The 21,987-nt window shown below is 38.9% G+C and overlaps 1 protein-coding gene across 2 annotated transcripts in view; it reads right to left on the bottom strand.

The window, feature by feature from the left end:
* LOC139777807 (uncharacterized) overlaps positions 1 to 21,318 on the bottom strand; it is a 166,339-nt gene extending 145,021 nt beyond the window's left edge. For both annotated transcript variants that reach the window (XM_071715431.1, XM_071715433.1), the window contains exons 1-2: positions 20,788 to 21,318; positions 7,201 to 7,260 (exon numbers count right to left, since the gene is read on the bottom strand). The gene's annotated coding sequence lies outside the window, so the exon portion shown is untranslated. The remainder of the gene's footprint in view (positions 1 to 7,200; positions 7,261 to 20,787) is intronic.
* Positions 21,319 to 21,987: the final 669 nt, after the last annotated feature.

Below are 21,987 nucleotides of genomic sequence, written 5' to 3'. Positions count from 1 at the left end.
TCCTTAGGTATAAACGCGTTCTCCCAATTTTCAAATCTCTACCCGAACCTTAGCTTATTTTTAGCTAACAAGAATGCAAACTAAACTCATTTTTTCTTTAACGTACAACGATTAATCATCGAATATGTATACCTAATGATTAATCACTGATGAATGCACGGTGCCGTTCCGAGAATGCTTCTATTGCTCAAACGCTCCAAATAGCCCGCAGTAAAATCAGTAAAATACATCTCACGTTTCTATCACCGGGATAGGACGCGATACGGACCACGATTCACGATTCCGCCCGTGCCTACGCGGAGCGTCCAGCAGGCGTCCAGCGGGCATCCAGCGCGGCGACCTCGGTGATCCAGTTCAAGGCTGAATCTTTTCGAGAAACACTAAATATATATATATATATACGCGGCGCACTTGAACCGAAGGCCGACAGCGACGGCCCTACGTTATAAGCCCCGGCTCTTCCTCGTCTTAACGCGTGCCGGCTTCGTTCGTTGAAGCTCGCTCGGGAATTTATGGGTGCACCGTAAACTCACGGGGAAACAAGCATTCTTCCGAGAATTATGAAGAGGAGAGGACACGAAGCGGGGGGCAGGATCCAACGTTTATCCCCGAGGAGCGTCGTACGTTTTGCGAGCGCGCGGGAATAGAGGACACGATGTTCCCACATCTTCTTTCGCTCGGCTGTTACTCGAAGCTGGCTCGCACGTGGCGCGGGGTTTCATGGACGGCGCGGCGCGGCGCGGCGCGGCGGTGCAACATCCGCGTCGCGCCGTTTTGCTCGTTGCAATGCGCTGTTACGCTGTTACATGTTACGGTTCTCTTTCCGACCCGGCGTTATTCCCGCGCTCCCGCGAAGGCGGCATTACGTCGGAGTACTTTTATGTCAGATTGCATACACGCTCATAACTCGCGCGCTCGATAACGCCTGGATGCATCGACGAAAAGATGAAACTCCTGCCACCGCGCATCCGGAAACGGTCGGATATGCTCTATTGTAAGTCCTATTCCTCGCGCGAGCAACGGATGAACAATAAACGATATAACGTCACAATTGTACCTCGCCGGACGTCGAGCTGAGAATTTTAATAAACATTGCAAAAGGGATAATTTTCGATTTCGCGATGTATTTATACACAACTGCGCCGTTTCGCTTGGCTTAATTACATGAGCGATATTAATTTAAACAAAAATAATACATAGAATATCTATATATATTTCTATATAGCACAAAGAGCGTATAACGAGTAGAGCAAGAAATATATTTAAAAAATATATTACATGTATAAGTTAACATATACAATGTAATAAAATGTATAAATATAAAATTAAATATTTACTCAATAAAAGTGTAATCTGGCAGCATTGTTTCCATTATAGCATTTTCTAATTTATTATCAATTTGTAACATGTAGACTTTTATATCCAATTCTATGAAAAAAAAACCTACGAGGAGTATTCAGAATGATGTCCATTAGCTTATTACGCTACATCTCAGCAAAATTGTTTTTAAGGGCAATTCGTGCGTTTATTCGCAATTCGAAGCAAATTTAAAAAACATCCGGTGAAGCCGTAGCTATTGAACCGCAAGAAGGATCCTCCACGATCCGCAATCTTTCGTCTCACAGCAGGTGCGTTCTATTAGCCGTCCCTGCGTACAATTCGCGGATAAAAAGAGCCTGTATACGTTTCCACTCGCTGTAGTCGAATGTAGTGCTTTTCATAGCGCATACACACACGGCACGCGCGCGCATTCAATGCGATCGCGCGCACGGCGTTCTCGTTCATTAAGAACATTTCATTTCTTTTGCACGACCGTCTATTATTTCCCCCGCGTCTGCATCAGGCTTTAGGCTGGTTGAGCCCCGGGGATGCAGCGATGTGTGCGCCGCATAGAAAGCATTCCGAAGGCTGCACTTGCAACTTGCAACCCTTATGCGCTTTCCAAACGTGAGTGCTTTCATCTCGTCGGTGATTTAAATATTACAGATTTGCCATCGAGCAACAGCATTATCAAGAGCTTGTAATCTCCCCTATAGTTTCGCGAAATGTAAAAAATAGCTGTCATTTTCCGCGTTTCGAAGATCATACAATTGATAAACTCTCGGTAAGTAATGAAAAATCATATTTCCATTTTTATACAGTTGATTTTTTTGTCCTTTCCTGAGACTGAAAGACATTCTACGGTTTTGTGTACCTATTTACGGCCGCTCGCCCGTATACAGCCCGACGAAGAGCTGGATTGACGGAACGGCGGAATTTTGGAGAGGCTCCAAATACTTTCTTCATTTTGATATTGCCGAGATGCCGCAACGCATATAAGAAAACTAATAACTCATTTTGATCGCGGATAGTTTTTGTCAAATAATATATCCTCGATTTGTCTCCTTCGCCGTCTTACAGAGGCACTAGAAAATATTTCTAATGTGTAATAAGCTGCACACACAACTGCTATTTTCACTTAAAAATGTGGCCAAACGTCAAAATACAAATAGATTTTGCATTTTTATCTCACAAATTTATCTGATATATAAAAGATATCTATCTATTGTATATCTATCTATTATTATTTAGAAACGATCTGTTACAGTTATATGTTCTTTTGCCTTTGTTCAAAATTTATGTTTATTTGAGATGAGTATGACGGAAACAAGTTGCGCATGATATCATAATAAATAATTTCTCGCTTTGTACGATCAGTTTCAAATCTTCTCACGCTATGAATTTACTATTTTACTATTTCAAAGTAAGTTAAATATAATATTACACTTTACAGCTTCTTCGACGGTAATATTGCCTGCTTGACTTCTAAAAATAACATTTCAAAATTAATGTCTGTTTAATATCGTTAATTTTCCATATAGGTAGAAAATATATTTCAATTAGTTTTAGACTTTTGATTATATAAAACTAGCAAGAACGCATCTTGAGCGTATGTGTATATTTTATTAAATAACGTAAAAGTATTAAATTTGGTGCAGTATATATATATATATACTCATGTTTCATTCGCTTGAATTTTAAATAATATGAAGATTACAGTCCGTTAGAAGGTAAGTCGACTTTTCATCATGACGGGAAGTCGACTTTAAGTCGGTGGTTTTTGCGACATTCGCCGACTTCAAGTCGACTTCAAGTCGACTTTCGTCCTTAAAAATGTCGACTTCTCTGCCAAGTCAGTTTCGGTAGAAGTCGACTTCAAGTCGACTTAAAGTCGACTTTTTGCTCTTAGGGAAAGCTTCTTCATTTCTAATTTGTTTTAAAAACAATATAAAATATGTAACTCTTTCCCTAAGTTTAAATAAAAAAAACGAGATGACGATTTCTTAATTTTTATTTAGCTGTAAATAAGGTTTGCTCCATCCAAAGTTCTTTTTTTATTTGTCAAATTATAAATACAAATTAGAAAATGTAATCTAATGCGGACGTTCATAAATTGTAATCTCTGACTTTCGTATATTTCTACTTTGTATACGTACTTGTCTGTTTATATGGTTATTCCCCCAAGGACGTATTCCCCCACGGACAAACTGGTTTGTCGTTGAACAGTTCGATCAGTAAACACCCGATCGTTTCGGCAATCACGTCTGGATATATTAAACATTAAACGACAAAGTATTTATTAAAAGCGTGATTTATTTGTATCCAGAGAAGACTTCAAGTTCATCGGTAATATAATTCGCGAAGCAAGTTAAAATAAACAAGATCCGACAGTCCGCAATTACTCGTGAAACGTAAGTATTACATAAAAATAACGGATTGAAAGAAATTAAAGTTTTGTTACTTGGAAAGCATGTAGAATATTATAATATACAATCAAATCGAAATTAAAATAAAATTTAAGGATATAAAATACATAAACTAATGCAATTCTTATATAAATAATAATTTTAAATTTCTCCATTAAAATATTCTCTAAAATTATGCATAACGCATAAATTTCAAGTCTATAAATAGATCTTTTATCTTCAACGTCGGGTATTTTTTATGGCATGCAAGTATGTTAATTCCACATTTTTAACTGAATCTTCAGCTGCGTGCAAGTGCTGTGTTCCATAAGCGAGAGCGACTGCAACGGCAGCAGATTTTGCACGCCGCACAGTGGTGCGGAAGTGGAAAAAACCCAAAATTTTGAAATTTTTGGACCAACGGTTTAACGTCTCTTCCGAAAGACGGAGCCCAGTTTGCTCCGCACAAGGGGCCTATAATCTTGCACGGAGGGGGCGCAGTTTTGCGGAAAAAAACTTTCCATGGCTCTAGTGGACTCGAACCTGGTTCCTCAGATTACGAGTCTGGCGCTCTACCACTAGACCACACTGCCGCCCCAGGCACTCTCACGCAAGTCTCACATGTAGATGAACGGTACGCGATTAGCCGGAATTTAGCCCACCCGCTCAGAGATTCGGAGTTTCGGACGACGCGAGCGTCGTAACGCTGCGGGACAGATCACCGATCGTGTTCTCGACGTCTCGACGTGTCGTACCACGTGGTACGTACCTATACACGTGCACGTTCTTGCTCCTCGTGTCTCGTGTCAATTAATTCCCACCTCTCATTCTTTGTCGTCAACCGAATATTCGACGTAACCTTCTTCTTCTACGAATAAATCATATGGCCGCAGGGGGAAGTAATCCGCGCAGTTCCTTGGGCCTAACGTACCTACGGCATCCCGAGTTCAAAACACCGCGGGCATAAACACACAGTCATACTTACACACACACACACACACACACACACACACACACACACACACATTCTAGTTTAGATTAAAAATTCTTAAATAAAAGATTAAATTAAAATACTTACATTTTGTATATATTTTTATCCTTTATTTTTTACCCAAAAAAATATATACATACACATATAGTGACTTTTTTTAAATTTATCACTGTATATCGCGTTATTCATGTAATAAACAAATATATTTTCCATGAATCAATATTCTCGCGAAATGTCAGATATTACGTACAGAATTCTTTTCGTATTATAAATGCATGCATGCCATAAAAACGACGTGCGTTTTTGATCAGACCCTTCCCCATAGATAGAATATAAATGTCTTAGAAAATGGAAATATTTACAGGAGATTCCCATTTCAATGCACCTCAAAAGTAAATCTGCATGCAAGACATATATGGTAGAGTGTTTCGTTTCAAAATAATGGAAAGTCTATAGAAGGTTACGGTATGTGTGATATTGCATGAAGTGAAATCAGAATAGAAAGGTGTGGTCGCTGATTTTTTTTTCTTTTTTTCAGCTACTTAATGAGCGTAGAAATATTTTTTGCAACAACTTCTCCAAAGTTAATAATCTCGAAAATCAAGGACGCGCGACTGAGCTATTGTCGCGAAATAAGTATACTCGCGGGTGAGCCGAGCGCCATTTTCGTGAGAAAAATTATTACATATGGTATAAGCTTTTCTCGAGGAAAACGTATGAATATTACTCAAAACTTTCCTCTTTCCGTGTGCGGCTAAGTACATTAAGTCTTTTCACCTGAGAGTCGCGGTGTAATGTACGGGGTACGACTCTCACGGAGTCTCACGAAAGAAATAGGTACACCCGAGACAGCGACTTTCGACGCAAAATTCGGTCCAGATTTATTGTCCGAATTTTATCCCGAGCATTGACCAGATTTCTAAGCGGTCATTTATCTCTGCGATAGATCGAATGATTCACAAAAAATTACAAATATTGTTTACGAGACGGTCCAGTCTCGTATACACGATTATACTTTTCACATTAGTTCAAGAGAATGAGAAACGTAATAAATTTCTTCGAGCTGGCAGCGGCGCTTCCGAGAAGCGATGGTCGTGTTACCGCTCAGTATTGCAGACGCGCGCGATTGCATCCGCGCCAGCCGCGATCGATATATTTTTCCCACGATACGTCGAAAGCGCCGCGCTGGCGAGGGCAGGAGAGAAAGAGCGCGAGAGAAAAAAGCAATTACCACGCGCGGAAATACCGAGCTCTCCGTGAATCGCGGACAGTACCGGCATCGTTCGTCTTATCTGTTATAAAATATTATTTGTTTTCTCGTATGATAGCGCATCGAAGATGATCGTGAACTCCTTTCGTGAAATTCTTTCAACGGCTTCGCTTACGCGTTACCACAATTCACGTTCTTAGTTCGTCGTTATTATACGCCAGAGTTGGCATCTAATCGTCGGAAGTGACCGAGAGAAGATCGTGATCTCTGACCCTAAGCTTCGTAATATATTTTTGAAGATATTTGTTTTCTCTGCGTTTATATACTCTCTCCATGGTTCTCCCGCTTAAAATAACTTTACATTCTCAAAATCTACGCCGATATTTATTTTCCTAATTTATCGTCATGTTTAGCCATTTCCTATAAATAATATAGAAAACAGCTAATTATGATCATAAATTGGAAAAAAATATTGACGTAAAAAGAAAATTATACGTAAAGATATATATACAGTACATGTACAACATACATACATCTTTACTCTGAAACCGTTAATTATGACCATAAATTGGAAAAAAATATTGGCGTAAAAGTAAAATTACAATGTGATTTTACTTTTACGCCAATATTTTTTTCCAATTTATGGTCATAATTAACGGTTTCAGAGTAAAGATGTATGTATGTTGTACATGTACTGTATATAATATCTTTACGTTTCTTCTTTATTAACATAATTCATCTGACATACACGCGCGCGCGCGCGCGCCAAATAAGTTAATAAAAGGGGAAAAAGGGATTAGATTTTTCTATATGTCTGAGCTCGATCATATTCTCTGTGTATTTTTTTCTTATAATGCGATATTAAATTTCTTTTCTTAACCTAGCCAAGTTCAGAACTAATAATAACCGACGCTCGCAGCATCGCTGCTCACTGGTTTTATAACTAGAGCACATTGGGAAATCGTTTCTCGATGCGCAATACGGTGCACAGGTGGATACGCGCGAGGTGGATACCGGCTATTAGTTTGACCCAATGACCCGCAATTAACACGTATGCGCGAATCGTAACGCGCGTAGGTGCCACTTATCTGGCTCGACCTCCTGTTGACATTTAAGCAAGCAATAAATGGCAACTTTATCTAATCTCGTCGCGTAAAAGAGATCGCGAAAGTTGGAGAAATCGCGCGACTAAGCTTGATTGCAGGATACAAATTAATTAATTTAATTAGTCGGCAGCGCATAACACTCTTATAAAATATATAAAGATCACTTACCTTAACTGTACCGCGCAATCGTTGTGACAGGTTCCATGCCTGATCCACAAATAGATCGTCCTGCAATGCAAAAAAGGAAACGAATAAAAAATCTATTACAAAGATAAATCAGGCAAAGTTATCTATGCATTTATTATTAGAAATTGAGGGGCATAACGATCGTAAGATGTATTCTTCTGGATCAATAATGTGTCTAAAAGCCAGAACTAATTTAATGTCATTTTCATTTATTATAATATATAGAACGCAGTGTTTACCAGTATCTAGATATCTAGATGATCATCCGGATAAAGAAATGGCATCATCATTATATCTTATCTAGATGAAAAAATAGAAAGTATATTCATCTTCATCTTAGATGAAAAATCACTTCATCTTATCTAAAAATTATTTAAGATAGTAGGCTTTCCATTCTTTCTGCTATTTCTTTACCGCCATCTAAATTAAATTAGATTCCAGAATGTTATATGTATCTATAAAGTTGTGTAAAGACCTATTTTTGAAAGAAGTAGATTATTTATACTGCAAGAATGTCATTACACTCGAAAACAGATCAGATTTCTTTCTTTCCGCTACTACTAGAAGTTGATATTAAAAAAAAAGAGAATAATAAGCAAACAATTATTAGTGGCATCGAAGCACTTTCGTATTTAGAATCTAAATCGAAGAAACCCCAATCTCTTATAAATTTTCCAAATGTTAAAAATATTTTTCTTAAATATAATCCCTGCCATCGTCGCGTCAGTCCTAGTAGAGCGCCTTTTTAGTTTAGCACAGCAAATCAGTGCACCCCGCCGAAGCTGCTTAGACAAAACATTCGAAAAACTGTTATTTTTGAGAAATAAAAACTCAAAATAAAATTATTAATACTGTTTTAATTATAATCTGCGTAATTCTTTTTATAAATTTTTATGAATACCTAGTCTCATAAACCCAAAATTATCTAAAAAATTATCTGTATAAATCGGCGATAATCATCTCATCTTTTTATCTCATCTAGATTAATTAAAAGAAAATCATCTTTATCTCATCTAAGATACGGATTTTCATCTTATTTTCATCTCAGATTATTTTAAAATCAGCTACGGCAAACACTGGATAGTATACGTTTATACTTTGCCGAATGATCGATACAAATATAAGAACGATAATGGCGAGAGAAATAATCTGCTGAGAGAAAAAAAGCGAGAGAGACGTCGCGCGTCGTCATAAAGGCGCGCACTCCGCCAAAGCGCGACCAAAAATAAACGCGCGCGCGTTTGGTTAAACGGGCATTTATGTATACACGCGAAAGCATCTGCCTGCAGTCAGTCACCTATTTCTGTGGAAGCAGCGTTAGCAGCGACGGCGCAGCGCGACGATTCATGCAGGGCATTGCAGGGGTGTCGGATGTCATGGGGGTTTGCGTAACCGCTCGCTCGCGGCCACATTTTTAATCCGGCGGCCGCGGCGTGTGTAAATCATGCTTTTAGCACCGGGAAAATCGTCGCCTCCTAGGTAAGTGCTCGCGCCGTTAAAAGTGCTCTTCGTCGACCGAGAAGGAGCCTCGAACCGACCGTCGTCGTCGACCGACTCGGCAATAATGTAATGGGGAAGTTTAATGGCCGTCACTGCGGGCAACGTGCACCGTCGTACGTGCAATAACAATTAACGACAGAGGGTAACAGATGTTGGCCGCGGGGCTCGCGCGCACAGCCAAGGGCAGCTACGGGGTTGGGTGAGAGGGCAGGGAAGAGAGAGGCTTTTTGTTCTCTCACGACGACGCGACGCGATGGGACATTTTGCAAAGGGCCCCATTTGTCGGCTCGTTAAACGAAAACGCGTTATACACGCCGCGACGAATTACACTTAGATCTCGATATAATGCAACATGGGCACAGTGCGCGAGAGGGTGATAAATGTATCGGCGGCGAACGAGCCAGTAAATATAATTACTCCACACCTATTTCCTATATTTCTATACGCGAATTCGATTAATTTAATTTAAAATTTTTTTACGAATATACATATTACTGTATAAAACGTTGTATATGGTACTGAATCTTACAATATTGATTTGTTGGAAGTATAGAGTGTGTTAAAAATAAGAACAGAATAAGAGAAAGTATATATGTACAATTAAAGAATTTTTTTGTGACAATGAAAAAGACATATTGTATTAACACGTTGCACCGATATATGATGTGACAACTGCTTTATAGTACATATTAATTATGTACGAATTAATGATACTGCGAAATATTGTATGATATTGTATGTACTTGTGCTCAAAATAATGTATGTAATAATAATGTATCTGCTTATATTCAAAATATCAAATGGCCTGAATGGAAAGTTCGGCGTGTACCGCCCACCGATGGAGCGGCACGTATTAAAATAAAATTTAATGTAACAACTATTTTTAGCTCGGGAAATGTTTCCGAAGGCCGAGGTACTGATTACATGCGAGAGTCAAGCAAATATTGGTCAAGCACATGCTGCGCCTAGTAAACAATTAAGTTCCACGCAAAACTGATGGGTGTGGTAAGACACGTTGCACACGTTGCGTACAATAGATGGGGATTCAATGGCGCATAATAATAGCAACGAGAAAAATCAATGGCGCGTAATACACATTTACCTTGTCATATCATAATATTATATACCGGAAATATTTTATTTATACTATATACATAATATTCTAGAACTGATGGTACAATCGGAAAAGGAAAGATTTCTCATGAAAAAGTACATAAATTAAAAGAATATAGGATAAAATTTGCAACTTTCTTGTATTTATTTTCAACAAAAATAAAATTTAAAAAATTGGAAAATCAATAACGTATTCCTGCTTTATCAAGCTTGAACGATTTATATCGAATTTATCTCGACGGTTATTAAAATATATAAATTATATTTTATTTATTTTACTAGCTTGATACTCGTGCTTCGCTGCGACAACACATTTTACCCCTTTTCACCACCTTACGGATCGAATTTCTAAAAATCCCTTTTTAGTGGGTGCTTACGTCATGGAAGGAATATAAGTTATACTCCCCGAATTTCATGTTTCTAGGTTTAGGGGTTTGGGCTGGGCGTTGATGAGTCAGTCAATCTGTCAGTCGGTCAGTCAGTCAGGACATTTGTTTATATATCCTTTTCTAATATAGATTAAAAATAATTTAAGAAGTTACTGAAGAAATTATAAAATTAAAATCATTTATATTTTTTTAATGTATAATGTTGTATCTTTTCGTATGTATCAACTGAGACGATACATGACACCAAGACTCTTAGAAATGGTTCAAGTATAATAGAAAGGCGATTTTCAAAATCACTTTTCTCGAAAACAAAGTGCATAAAAAATATTTTATTCTACATTTTACATTTTGTTTCAGTACTTATTGTTTCATAAAGAATTACTTACTTTTCTTATATCTCAGAGACTCTCTGCATGTAAATAAGAGAAAAATTATGGATATTTTATATGTAATTATAAAAACTGAGAAGAATTCGGAAGAATCTTCAAGACGCATCGTTATCACCGAGCGCACTTGAAACAAAAGTTCGCTTTCGTACTTATTTATCTCCGCGAGGGAAATAAATCGAGGTTTCTAACGGCCGAAGAAATTCCGAAACCCTTAATTAAACGAGTAGACGGCTTTAAATTGTTGATTCGGAAATTTCCATTTGTGTACGCCACGCGGCGCCGCGCCGCGCCGGGCGAAACGCTCCCGCTGTTCCTCCGAGGTAAACACCCGCTCGAAGAACATACAACGGGAAAAGTGACGGGAAACGGCAGGGCGGCGCGAGCGGTGTGCGTGCGGAAGCCGGAGCGGAGAAAGGTGCCGCAATCGGCGTCGGCGGTGGATATCGATCACGAAACATTTGCATGGAAATTTCTTGCGGCGCGCGGCGAACGCTGCCGCGGTTATATTTCTCCTCGCACCCGGAAACGTGGATTCGGTCCAGGCGCCTAAGATATCGCTCGGCGAGGGATCGATTTCATGGATCAGAAAATGGCCGATAGATAAAAATTAACTCTTTTATCTTATTCGGAGATAACGACTATTTTATTTTAGTCAGGGTCGAGCGCGCAAGAGAGTCATCACGATATCTCCGAAACAAGAATGTATAATGGAGAAAGACTGAAGTGTTTAAATATTCACGATATTTACCGACTCGTTTTGTGTTGAACATTTTATTTGTCCGGCTCTTGAAATAAGATAACAGCTCTCATTATAATCGCAATATATGCTAAATTGTGTACATTGTTTGGAAATGAAAAGCAGTTCTCCTTTGCTCGCACTCAATATCTTTGTGTAACTAGATATATGCGTAACGTCAAGAAATAAATTACGAAAATAAAAGAACAGAAATTGTCGATGACCTACTAAACCTTTTAAAACCCAGTATAACCAGAAAAGATAAGCAACATTATCTTTAGTATCATCTTTGCGTAAATTATAAATTTATTAAGCAGCAAAAAGATGACGCAAAAGTTAATATTAAGGGTACAAAATATAGTTTGGAGAAATCTCTCCAGGATGTTCCACGTAATAAATCAGGATTTATTAATACCGCTTCCGGTAGCTCGGATATAACTTGTATAGACTGAAGATAACTCCTTAAAAATTTGCTAAAAAAGATCGATTTCATAGAGTCGACTAATTAATTGAGTTGAGCCGCGACAAGCGAACAAAAAATTAATTAAGCTCCACTGAAAAGCGCCGTGAGACAAAGGCGAATCTCTAATCTGAGAAACGTTCCTTTGACAGATTCTTTTTTCCTCCATCGCACACGCGCACGCGCGGACAAGACTCCTGACAGCGTTCAGTGTCTCGTAGTGAGTTGGTACAGAATTCACAAAGCTTGCGGTCTAAGGTAAAACAAAATTAACTCTTAATTTTTCTCATTTATACGAGAGAGAGAGAGAGAGAGAGAGAGAGAGAGAGAGACAATGGGGGAGAAAAAGGGAGGGAGGAGCTTTAATACAACTGAGAGAAATTTCAATTTCCAATATTTTCAGTTAATTAGTTTTTCCTTAGAAACTAAATTAATTGAATCAAATATGTAACTTGGCGTTAAATTTTGATGAAGATTCAAATAATTCTTTCATTGCCGGGCTGAATAACGCGGGTCAATAATAGTGAAACGCCGAGATACAATTATCTTTTACAGCCTAAAGACGATAAAACGCAGATGGGTATAGTGTAGGCAGGCGTATCGTTTAGGCGATGGTCGACGACGAATTAACTCTTTCAGATCTCTCTTACGGGCTTACGTCACTCTCACGCTGCCACTCGGTCAGAGGCACACGCACGCCCGCACACGAATATGCGTTTGACACGCTGCGTCACAAGACTTTTACCAGCGCCAGTGTGCGCGCCGCTATGAATAACCTATAGTGAATCGGGTCACGTTCAATGTTTTTACGTTTCTTTTGTGCGAGAGGGATGTTACGAGGGCGAGACGGTTTGCGCAACACTAGAGAAATATCGGAACTGTTTCTTTTTCTTCAACTTAATTCTATATTCCTGTTTTTTCTTCATCTCGGCTAAAATATTGTACGTAAAATATTTTAAATAATCCCGAAAATATACGATTTAACATGTGTCGTACAAAAAGTGTACGTGTTCGAAACACATGATCAATCTTTGTCCCGGGTGCACTTTCAATGTACTACCGGACAGCACGAAATATGTTGCGTAAAATGTTCATTAATTATAATTACCCTTCGCCACACAGATTCCTACCTCGCATTCCTATAAAACTATTTCGAGTTCAGCTGCTGTGGATTGATGGATGCGGGGTTGGGTAATATGTAGCAGGGGGATAATATAGGTCTCTTTTCCCCATATCTTTCGGGGGCTGTGAGTTGCCTCCATCTGTGACTTTTGTGGAACTTTCATGGAACTCAAAAGAGACGCTACAGTTGGCAATTTCATTGTCCCTTCCATAGTGATGTTAGAGAATCATAATTCTCCCCTTTGAAACGTTTCTACCGTTTCCTACTTCAATTTATTACTAAATTTTTTTAAAATTGATTATTAAAAAATTCATTACTTGAAATTAAACAGTCTAATATAAATAAACATGTATATAGCAAATAATATTTTTTTAACGCATATTTTTTTAACGAGTTTAAGGGGACTGAAGAGATTTTCAATTTTCTTAAATTTTATTTTTTGAAAGTATTAACATTCCTTTGTATAAAGTAAGTATCATTAATTGAGATATGTACTTAAACTTTAAACACGTATTTCCCCAAATTTTATTTTTTAACTTTTTGCAGTGATTTCTCCGAAACTATATATAAGCTTCGTATTGATTTGAAATTTTAAAGCAATAATGTTTGTTTATCTGGCTCTCAGGTGAACAACCCCGCAAAAATTTTTTATTTCGAGATATTGATTTTTTTATTGTAAACGGACTGAAAATTTTGAATTCTTTCTTAATAACAGCTGCCATTTTGTTAATTTTTATTCGATTTTTTTTGTAGTGGTTTATCAGATAATGACAATCCTCCTCAAGATTTCTAGGTAAAATTTGCTCTGATCAGACCACCAAGAGTCGAGATATTGCAAAACGATGAACTCGAAAAAAAGCGGAGTATACTTCAGCCATATGTTGTATATTTATATAAGTATTTGTTAATAAAAAATATATTTTTCTACTTTTTATATATTGTATAAATATATTTCAAAATTTCACTCTCGCACATTTACTCAGTTTGTGACAAAACCTCGGACAAAGCATTGTCAAAGACAAGCATAATTTTCCGGCAATCTGACCTTCCAGTCTCCTTAAGAGGATATTCTCTGGTTTGAAAGGTCGTAAACAAGTATTTTTCAGGACTTTTCGCAGGAAAACGAAAAAAGGAAATAACAAAAACGCTCTACTTTTTTATGTTATATCCTGTGGTCACTAGCCACACTTCACCTGAATAAGAAGTTTTCGTTTTTGCGTTTCAGATATCTAGAACAGCTAAATCATTTTTGCATTTAGTTGTTGCATTCATTGTATGCATTTTATGTATAAGTATCTAGAATAGCTAATCATTTACACCGTTCATTGCGTTTTTTTTTTTTTTTTTGCGAGCTCCTAGTGACCAAGATAAAACGTAAAAAAAGAAAAGCGTTTTTGTTATTTAGAAAATAAAAATATATTCTTAAAAATAAGGCTAAAAGAACATGCAAAGTTTAACGTTATTCGTTTTTTTCGTTTTCCTACAAAAAATTCCTAAAAAATACTTTTAAACCAGAATACCCTCTTAATTGCGTTGAATCTTAATTTTTAGCCCAGAGTATTTTCCTTTCCCTCATTTATAAGATTCTCATTAAATCACAATATTACACGTTTACTCATCTTATACCTATATATACTTCCTCCATTTCACTGTAATTCAAACAACATTAATTCCTCTGAGTTAAGTAACGGTAACGTAATTTTTCGAAGGTTCGTACAATAATAACCTTCCTATAATAGATAAGTTCAAGCGTGTAAAATACACCGCAAAATAAAAGCGAGAGCACATCTCAAAATTCCACGAGCAATAAAATTTTATCTTTACGAACAGTGATACCGCGAGATAATGGTCGATTTGCGCGAGAATTACGCAATAAATTGAGACGCGTTCTATGTTACGTGGCGCCTCAGCCTGCACCCCGCGATATTTCGCCTCTTTCGCGAAAACGAGGCAATCTCACCGGGCGCAGGCGGAACGTGTGAACGCCGAAACCTTTTATGACGGCTTGATTACGGGATTACGGAATTACGTCGCGGGCAGGCGTATTTAAAATCCCGTGTGCAAACCTCGAGCAAACATCTGCGTCTTCGCGACCCTTCCGCGCCCTTTCGTCACGCACGAAACGAGCGCGCGCGCGTTGCGTACGTACGTGTCGCGTACTTCCTTTTTCTCTCGCTCCCTCCTCCCCGTCTCGCTTTCAGGCTCGTTGGCTTTCCTTTGTTCCCGCGGTGAAACGGAGTGACCGGGAGAAGGAACATGAATACGAGCCGTCGCAAATGAATCGGGCGCGCGCTTGTACACCGAGTCTAATTTTAAGCCACGACCGTAACCTGTTTCGCTTACGATCTCCTTTATTTCTTGCCATTCGAGCCTTAGGGAAGAGGAAAAAAAATATTAGCGTCGAGACCGGCGCGAAAAAGCCGCGGTGAAGAAAAACCGTTCTCTCGTTCTCGTTTGCACGTCGCGTCGCGTTGTACTTAGACCATCAACATCTGTCTTTCTTTTTCTGTCTCTTTCTCTCTCTCTCTTTCCTTTCACGGATCTAATGTCATTAAGTCAGAAATCGAGCCGCGAAGGTTCGTGAGAAAACCTTCGCGCGACAGATAAGATCGAGCATGTAGGGAGTTTTATTATCCAAAATTAAGTCGAGGACACGTCTCCAAGTTCCACGTAGAACAATAAAAGTTTACCTCTACGAACGGTCGCATGCGAGATAATTATCGATCTACTCGACTCGATACACGTACAATAATGCGCGAATAGATCGACGGCGCGGCGGCGATCGTGAGCTACGATACGCGGAATTTATCGTCCGCGCGATGTTCGACGTAGATGAGTGACGCACAGCGGGGAGCGTGGTACATACGTCCGAGAGTGCCGTTTCGAAAGTGATATCACTCGTTCTCCTACGCGCCGAGCGTCGTCAACATCCGCCGGTACGTGCGTCGTGCGCGACTCGTGTTGTCTGAGCACTCTGAGCGCGAACGAGAGGTGTGATTCATGTCTCGTCATTACGGATCACCGAGGTAATTGCGTTATATAAGCCGAGACTGCGCAAGGATTACTCTCTCTCTTCTCTATCTCTCTTTCTCTCGTATCGAAATCAATTTCAGTCGCCACCGCTGCGGAAGAGAACGTTTACTTCTCGTAATCATCAAAAATAGCAGCATTGAACCTCGACGCATCGCCTGGAACTATGTTCGATACACCGACCTACTGAGATTAGATTCGTCTGAAATTAATGCATGAATTCGACCAAGCTTTCGTCACGTGAAAACAAGCCAGGGTTTGTAAAATCTAGAATAATATGTCAACAAGTTATTTAAATTTTAGAAATAAATTGCGAAAATGTTTCATTCATATATCTGTAGTAATTCCACTGCAAGATTGCGAAAAATATAAAAGCACATACAGAAAAATATTCTACAGCCAAGAAAAGCAATTATTACTTATTTTATTTGATTTGTTTTAAGTAATGGTTTTCTTCAACAAAGAATATTTTCTTAATAATAGTTTTCAGATGTACTTGTCACAAGTCCTCATTGCAAAAGAAGAATTTATTTTTGTTTCAAGAATATTATGAAACTTTACCGAAAAAAGCTATATAGAATTAATTTGAATATTTGAAGATACATTAACGTAAGAATATTTACTATAGATAGAAAAAGAATTTCTATGCAACAGAATCAGAACAAACGAAATATAGTTTAGAAGAATGAAAATTATTCTTGCTTCAAGTAAATCCATGTTCTCGATTCAAATAAATATATTCTTTCTAGAAACAATGTTATCTCAGACAAGTAATTATTTTTATTTTCATAGACTAGTTTACTATATGATTCTTTAGGTAAGAATAAGAATATGAAATACTTGAAATCAATGAATTATTTCTTCTGAAAACAAGAATATGCAACACTAAAAATATAATCAGAGGTGTGGTCTAGTGGAGTAAAGTGCCAGACTCGTAATAACCTGCACGAAGAACCACGCAGGTTCAATGCACCTGATCACAAAAATTTTAATATTCTATACCTACTGTTACACGAGATTACTAAACCTCCTGAGAAACCCTATGTTCCACTTAGGAATTAAAGGAATCAATCATCGTCATCATCATCAAGAATATAGTCTCTTTTTGGAAGTTAGCGGATTATTCTAGGTGAATAAAATTTATACTTGATTAAAAAAAATAGCGGATAAACTTTTCTAAAAAAAAAAAAAAAAATGTGATATCTTTATTGAAGTATATGCTTCTCTTCTGTAGACTCTATATAATAAACAGACCGAATTTTTGTATTAATTAAATATTCTTGTTTGAAGTATTAATAAAAATACTTTCTAAGATCCAGAATATGTTTTGAGTATCTATATGTGATTCTTGTTTGAAGTATTTAAAAAAATATATTTTCTAAGATCCAGAATATGTTTTAAGTATATGTGATACTATATGCTAACTTTATGATAGATTTCGGATATATAAACGTATTAAATACTTAAAATAAGTAATATTTACTTGCAGGTAGTATATGTAATTTGTCTGCGCGCACTGATTTCTTTTGTCTGTCACGTATTCAAGAAAACTGTTGGATTTTGTTGAATATTTATCACGATATAATCCATAAATTTTCACGGTTAATTGGATTAGAGAGGGTAGTTTGATGTGAAATCGCGATAGGGTGTTTCCACGGCGGCACATTGTATTTTCTAAATAGAGGCGGTTAATGGAACGCGTTCATTTCGAGATTCGTATCGAGAACGAGTACGGGGATCGCCTTTCGTCAAGGCACGGGTCGTAAACGATAAGCCAGCGTGACGTATACATTACGTATAATGTCCGAAACACGTCACGAACAAACTGTTGTTCGGCGTTTCGCGTGGCGCGACGTCTGCGAGGGGAAAGTAGTATCGAGCGATCGTTGACAGCGCGCTTCTGTATTCGACCCAGCCGCGCGGGACCAAATCACATCCGAGTTCGATAATCGGGGAACGTGTACCTTACGGAGTTTCGGACACTTCGAACTCTAGAATTCTTCGGGGTGCATTCAGAACTTAAAGAAAAAAAATGGTTTTTTGAAAGATGGGGTGCTAACTTCACAGAGGTGACACTTCGGCACTCCGGCATTCTCGCCGTACAGACATCCTAATTCGAACCTCGCATTGTTTCGCGAAAATTTCAGTCACGTCACTTTCAGTGTTATCTTCCAAACTGAAACGTGAAGCAAGGCATTCGACAGGTGTGTACTAATCTTTGCATCAATCCTTATTAACTTATGCCAAAAAGTAGACTTGGTTTACAATGTAACTTAACACATACCTTCTATGCAACTTTACTACTTACTTCTATCTTCCTTATATACTATAACTATAGCCTCTTTCTCGAGCTCTTTCTCTTTCCATAATTGTTTCAACACCTTTCCTTTAGCCCTATCTATATCTAATAATCTTTGCATTTTATTCTGGAAGAGAAACGTTTCGAGACAGCATGCTTATGTCGCTAAAAACGATGTGAACAACTCCAATTTTGAAGACAATTGCAAATATTCGCGATATTAACGTTCGAAATTGGATTACTTCCAAAACGAACAGGTTAAGGTTAAAACACACTTCGGCATTCCGTATTCTCACCGTGCAGTTAAAATCTTAATCCAAAAAACTTCGCATTATTTCGCGAAAATTCTAATCACCCCATTTTCGACACCGGCTGCCTTCGTCTCGCGACGTTATCTTCCAAACTGAAGCGCGAGGCGAGGCATTCGACTTAATTGAGAGGCCCAATTTTTGCATCTCATTCTGAAAAAGGAGCGTTTTAAAAAGAGACAGTATAATTACGTCGCGGAAAACAACGATTCTAATTTTGAACACAATGCAAATACTCGCGCGATATTAATGTTCGCGATTGGACTACTCCCAAGACGAACAATTTGAGGATCGCGCTCGACGTTAAAATGTCTATTTACCTGCGAAATATCTTATCTGTTCATTTGCATGACTCAACTTCTCCGAGCGCTTTTAAAACCAAATTTTATGATTACCATTCGGCGCCTGAGTCATCCGTTGCCATGTAAATAACACACTTATTTCTTTAGTCATAAAGAAAGAATAGTTTCGCTAAAGTATCTAAAAATTTAGGTGAATATAGATCTGAAAATAATTATGTTGGACACTCAAATCGATTGCTAAAATGTCAAAATTTTTTGTAGCATTGTCATCACGCTCCTACATAATTATTTTGATGATTCAGCACAATTACTTTCAGAAGGTAAGGATAACTCTGTTTAATTGGGATCCTGGAATATTTAAGAAAAGGAAAGACAAAAAATTATCGTGAGATTTAGATGTGGGAATGAAGAGCTTGGCAGTAAATTTCAGCAAGGACAAGAGAGAAATCTTAGTAGGATACATATGTCAGACAGAAGCTGAGACTTTAGAACACCTTGCAACGAGTTGTATTGCGGAGGTAAGAAGGAACATGGGAATGGCGCAATTACTGATGGAGAAGGGAGAATAAAATAAGGAAAGAGAATAGAATCAAAGAAAGTTAAAGCATCTCTCTGGGATAGAAATAATAGCATTATTATATTAGGATTACAGAAAGAGGCAAGCTTGCACTGAGAGAAAAGTGTTTGGCATTTGCGACTATAATTTCATAGTAAAATAATTATGGTTGGCGTTCTTATCTTTATAATTATTGTTGCGCTATAATATTAATAAAAATAACCTTATATGCATAGATCTTCCAATTATGATGGTCATTTTCATCATATTTACATAGTATGATTTACATAACCATATCATACATAAATTAAAAGTTATAAAACCATGTGTATGGTTGAATAAATGCGCATGTTAAAGCCATGACAACAATAATGTAATATTGAGTCAGTTATAATTTATAATTCGCATTGTTATAATAACTATAAAAATGTAGTAGGCACCGAAAATAACTAAAAATTATAGTGAAACTGTGGTAACTGCAACTATTTTTTTCTCTCAATGTAGTAATAGAGAACGTAAAAAATTAATTAAAGATGTGCAAACTATTTAAATCAAATCAAATCGAATCGGGTGAGATTCGTTAGTTAAAGTTTAGACGCGTTTAAATAATAAAATAATATCTTCCGTTGAACTCATAATACGTTATCGGTAAATAACATATCGTATTGTTGGAATTGTAAACCCTTTGAAGGCCGAAAGGTACGAAATAATTATTTTCAGATCTGTATCTGAATTTCTCATACGTTAGCAAAATCTACTTTCCGTATATGGCTCTCCAGCTGTGCTTACATTCTACAATTTTATCACAGCTTTGTCTTACTGTTCGCGTATTTGATTCCTTGCTCAGCGTTCGCGGGGCCATTTCGGAGCGCATAATAAATTAATCTATCTGACATGCGAAAATCAGGGGGGTTATTAGTTATTAGGAGCAGCTGGCGCGGGTTGCAGTCGCGAGCGGAGCGAGACGTGTCGCGCGATCGAAGAATTTCGCCGCTCCGCTCTGCTGCGTTCGGCTCCGCTCCGCTCCGCTCCGCTCCGCTCCGTCTCGCAATCCGAAGAGAGCGCGTGAGAATCCCCGATTTGAACGAACGTATACGAGCGCGATTTCGAAATGCCGAACGGGATTGACGCGGGGGAACGCGCTGAAAAACGCGCGGCGACGACGGCGACGGCGACGACGACGCTCTCGTTATTGAGCGGGCCCGAAAACGCCGCGCTTTCATTCGTGCGCTTGCACGTATACGGACGGAGAACGGAGGCCGACGCCTCGGCGCGTCGTCGCGCCGGCGTCGCGCTTGCTCGCGCGCGCGCGCGCGCGTGCCCGCCGTTCCTTCTCTCTCTCTCTCTCTCTCTCTCTCACTCACCTTTTTTTTAGCGCGAAAATCACGTCTCGCGCCTAGATGCCCCGCGGCAAGGGTGATGACGATGATAACGACGACGACGACGACGGCAACAGCAGCAGCAGCAACGGCAGCGATGCGGTAATCCAATATGGCAGCCTACACACATGTCAAAACAAACGCACCGATGCCCGAGAGCGGAGCGCGCCGACCGGCCGGACGTCTAGCTCCGAAATTCGAAATTCGTCCCTCCCGGATCTTCTCCGGTCGCCGCCGCCGATCCTCCGACGCCGGCACGTGCCGACGCGGCGCGTCGCGTCGCGTCGCGTCGCGTCGCGTCGCGTCGCGTCGCGTCAAGCACGTAGAATCACTGCCGTCGCGTAATACGAATGCGCGATACGACGTACGCGATGCGAGAGGGAGGGAGAAAGAGAAAAGAGATGGGTGACGAGGGATAAAGGGGAGTAGAACGCTCCGAGCCCGAGCCGCGATACACGACACGTACGCTGCGAGCGCCCGCCACCGACTGGCCAGTCAGTAGTACCAGCACTGCCAGCCTGCCAGCACTGCCAGCAGTGCCCTGTGCCAGCGAGACGCGCCAGGCAGTGGGACGAGCGGGCGCTGGGCGGTAAGTGGGAGGGGAAGTCGGCGAGACCTCAGTGGCGCTCAACCGAGACGGCCGTCCCTGACTCCCGACACCTTTTGCCCTTATTTATGTATACTCTCTACGTATTGATACATTGTAACCTTTCAAATACTTTTCGCTTTGTATCTGATCATGTTAACCCGGGAACGGCGTCTGATTTTTTTTGCATAAATGGTCATCTGGGGTGATTTTCACAGTCTAATTAAAAGTCACTGTTATTAATTATATATTCCACATCTTTAATTGTTTTATAATTTATTAGTGTTTAAGGACAATATATGTATACCTATAGATTTACGCAACATTTTCTGAAAAATCAAAGGAGAAATCAAAGAATATTTAAAAAACGAAAGAAGCACATTAAAATTACTGTGACGTGAGCTTCATTTTTTTCGATACTGGGGTGTAAAATTCACCCCAGGCGTCCATTCCTGGATTAAACAGGTTTATCGCGCGAAGATTTATAATTTCTTCATAGCGCACTTATTTTTACCTCCCAGTGCAACATATAATTATTTGCTGCAGCAATGACATAACTTAAAAAATAAAGTTTTCCAGAAAGTTTGAATATTTTAAAT

Source organism: Temnothorax nylanderi, unplaced genomic scaffold (assembly GCF_030848795.1).
Source record: "Temnothorax nylanderi isolate EJ_2023f unplaced genomic scaffold, tnyl_v1.0 TNYL_tig0164_pilon, whole genome shotgun sequence".
Taxonomy (NCBI): domain Eukaryota; kingdom Metazoa; phylum Arthropoda; class Insecta; order Hymenoptera; family Formicidae; genus Temnothorax; species Temnothorax nylanderi.
The sequence above is the reverse complement of the archived record's forward strand: the minus strand, read 5'-3'. Positions and strand labels throughout refer to the sequence as shown.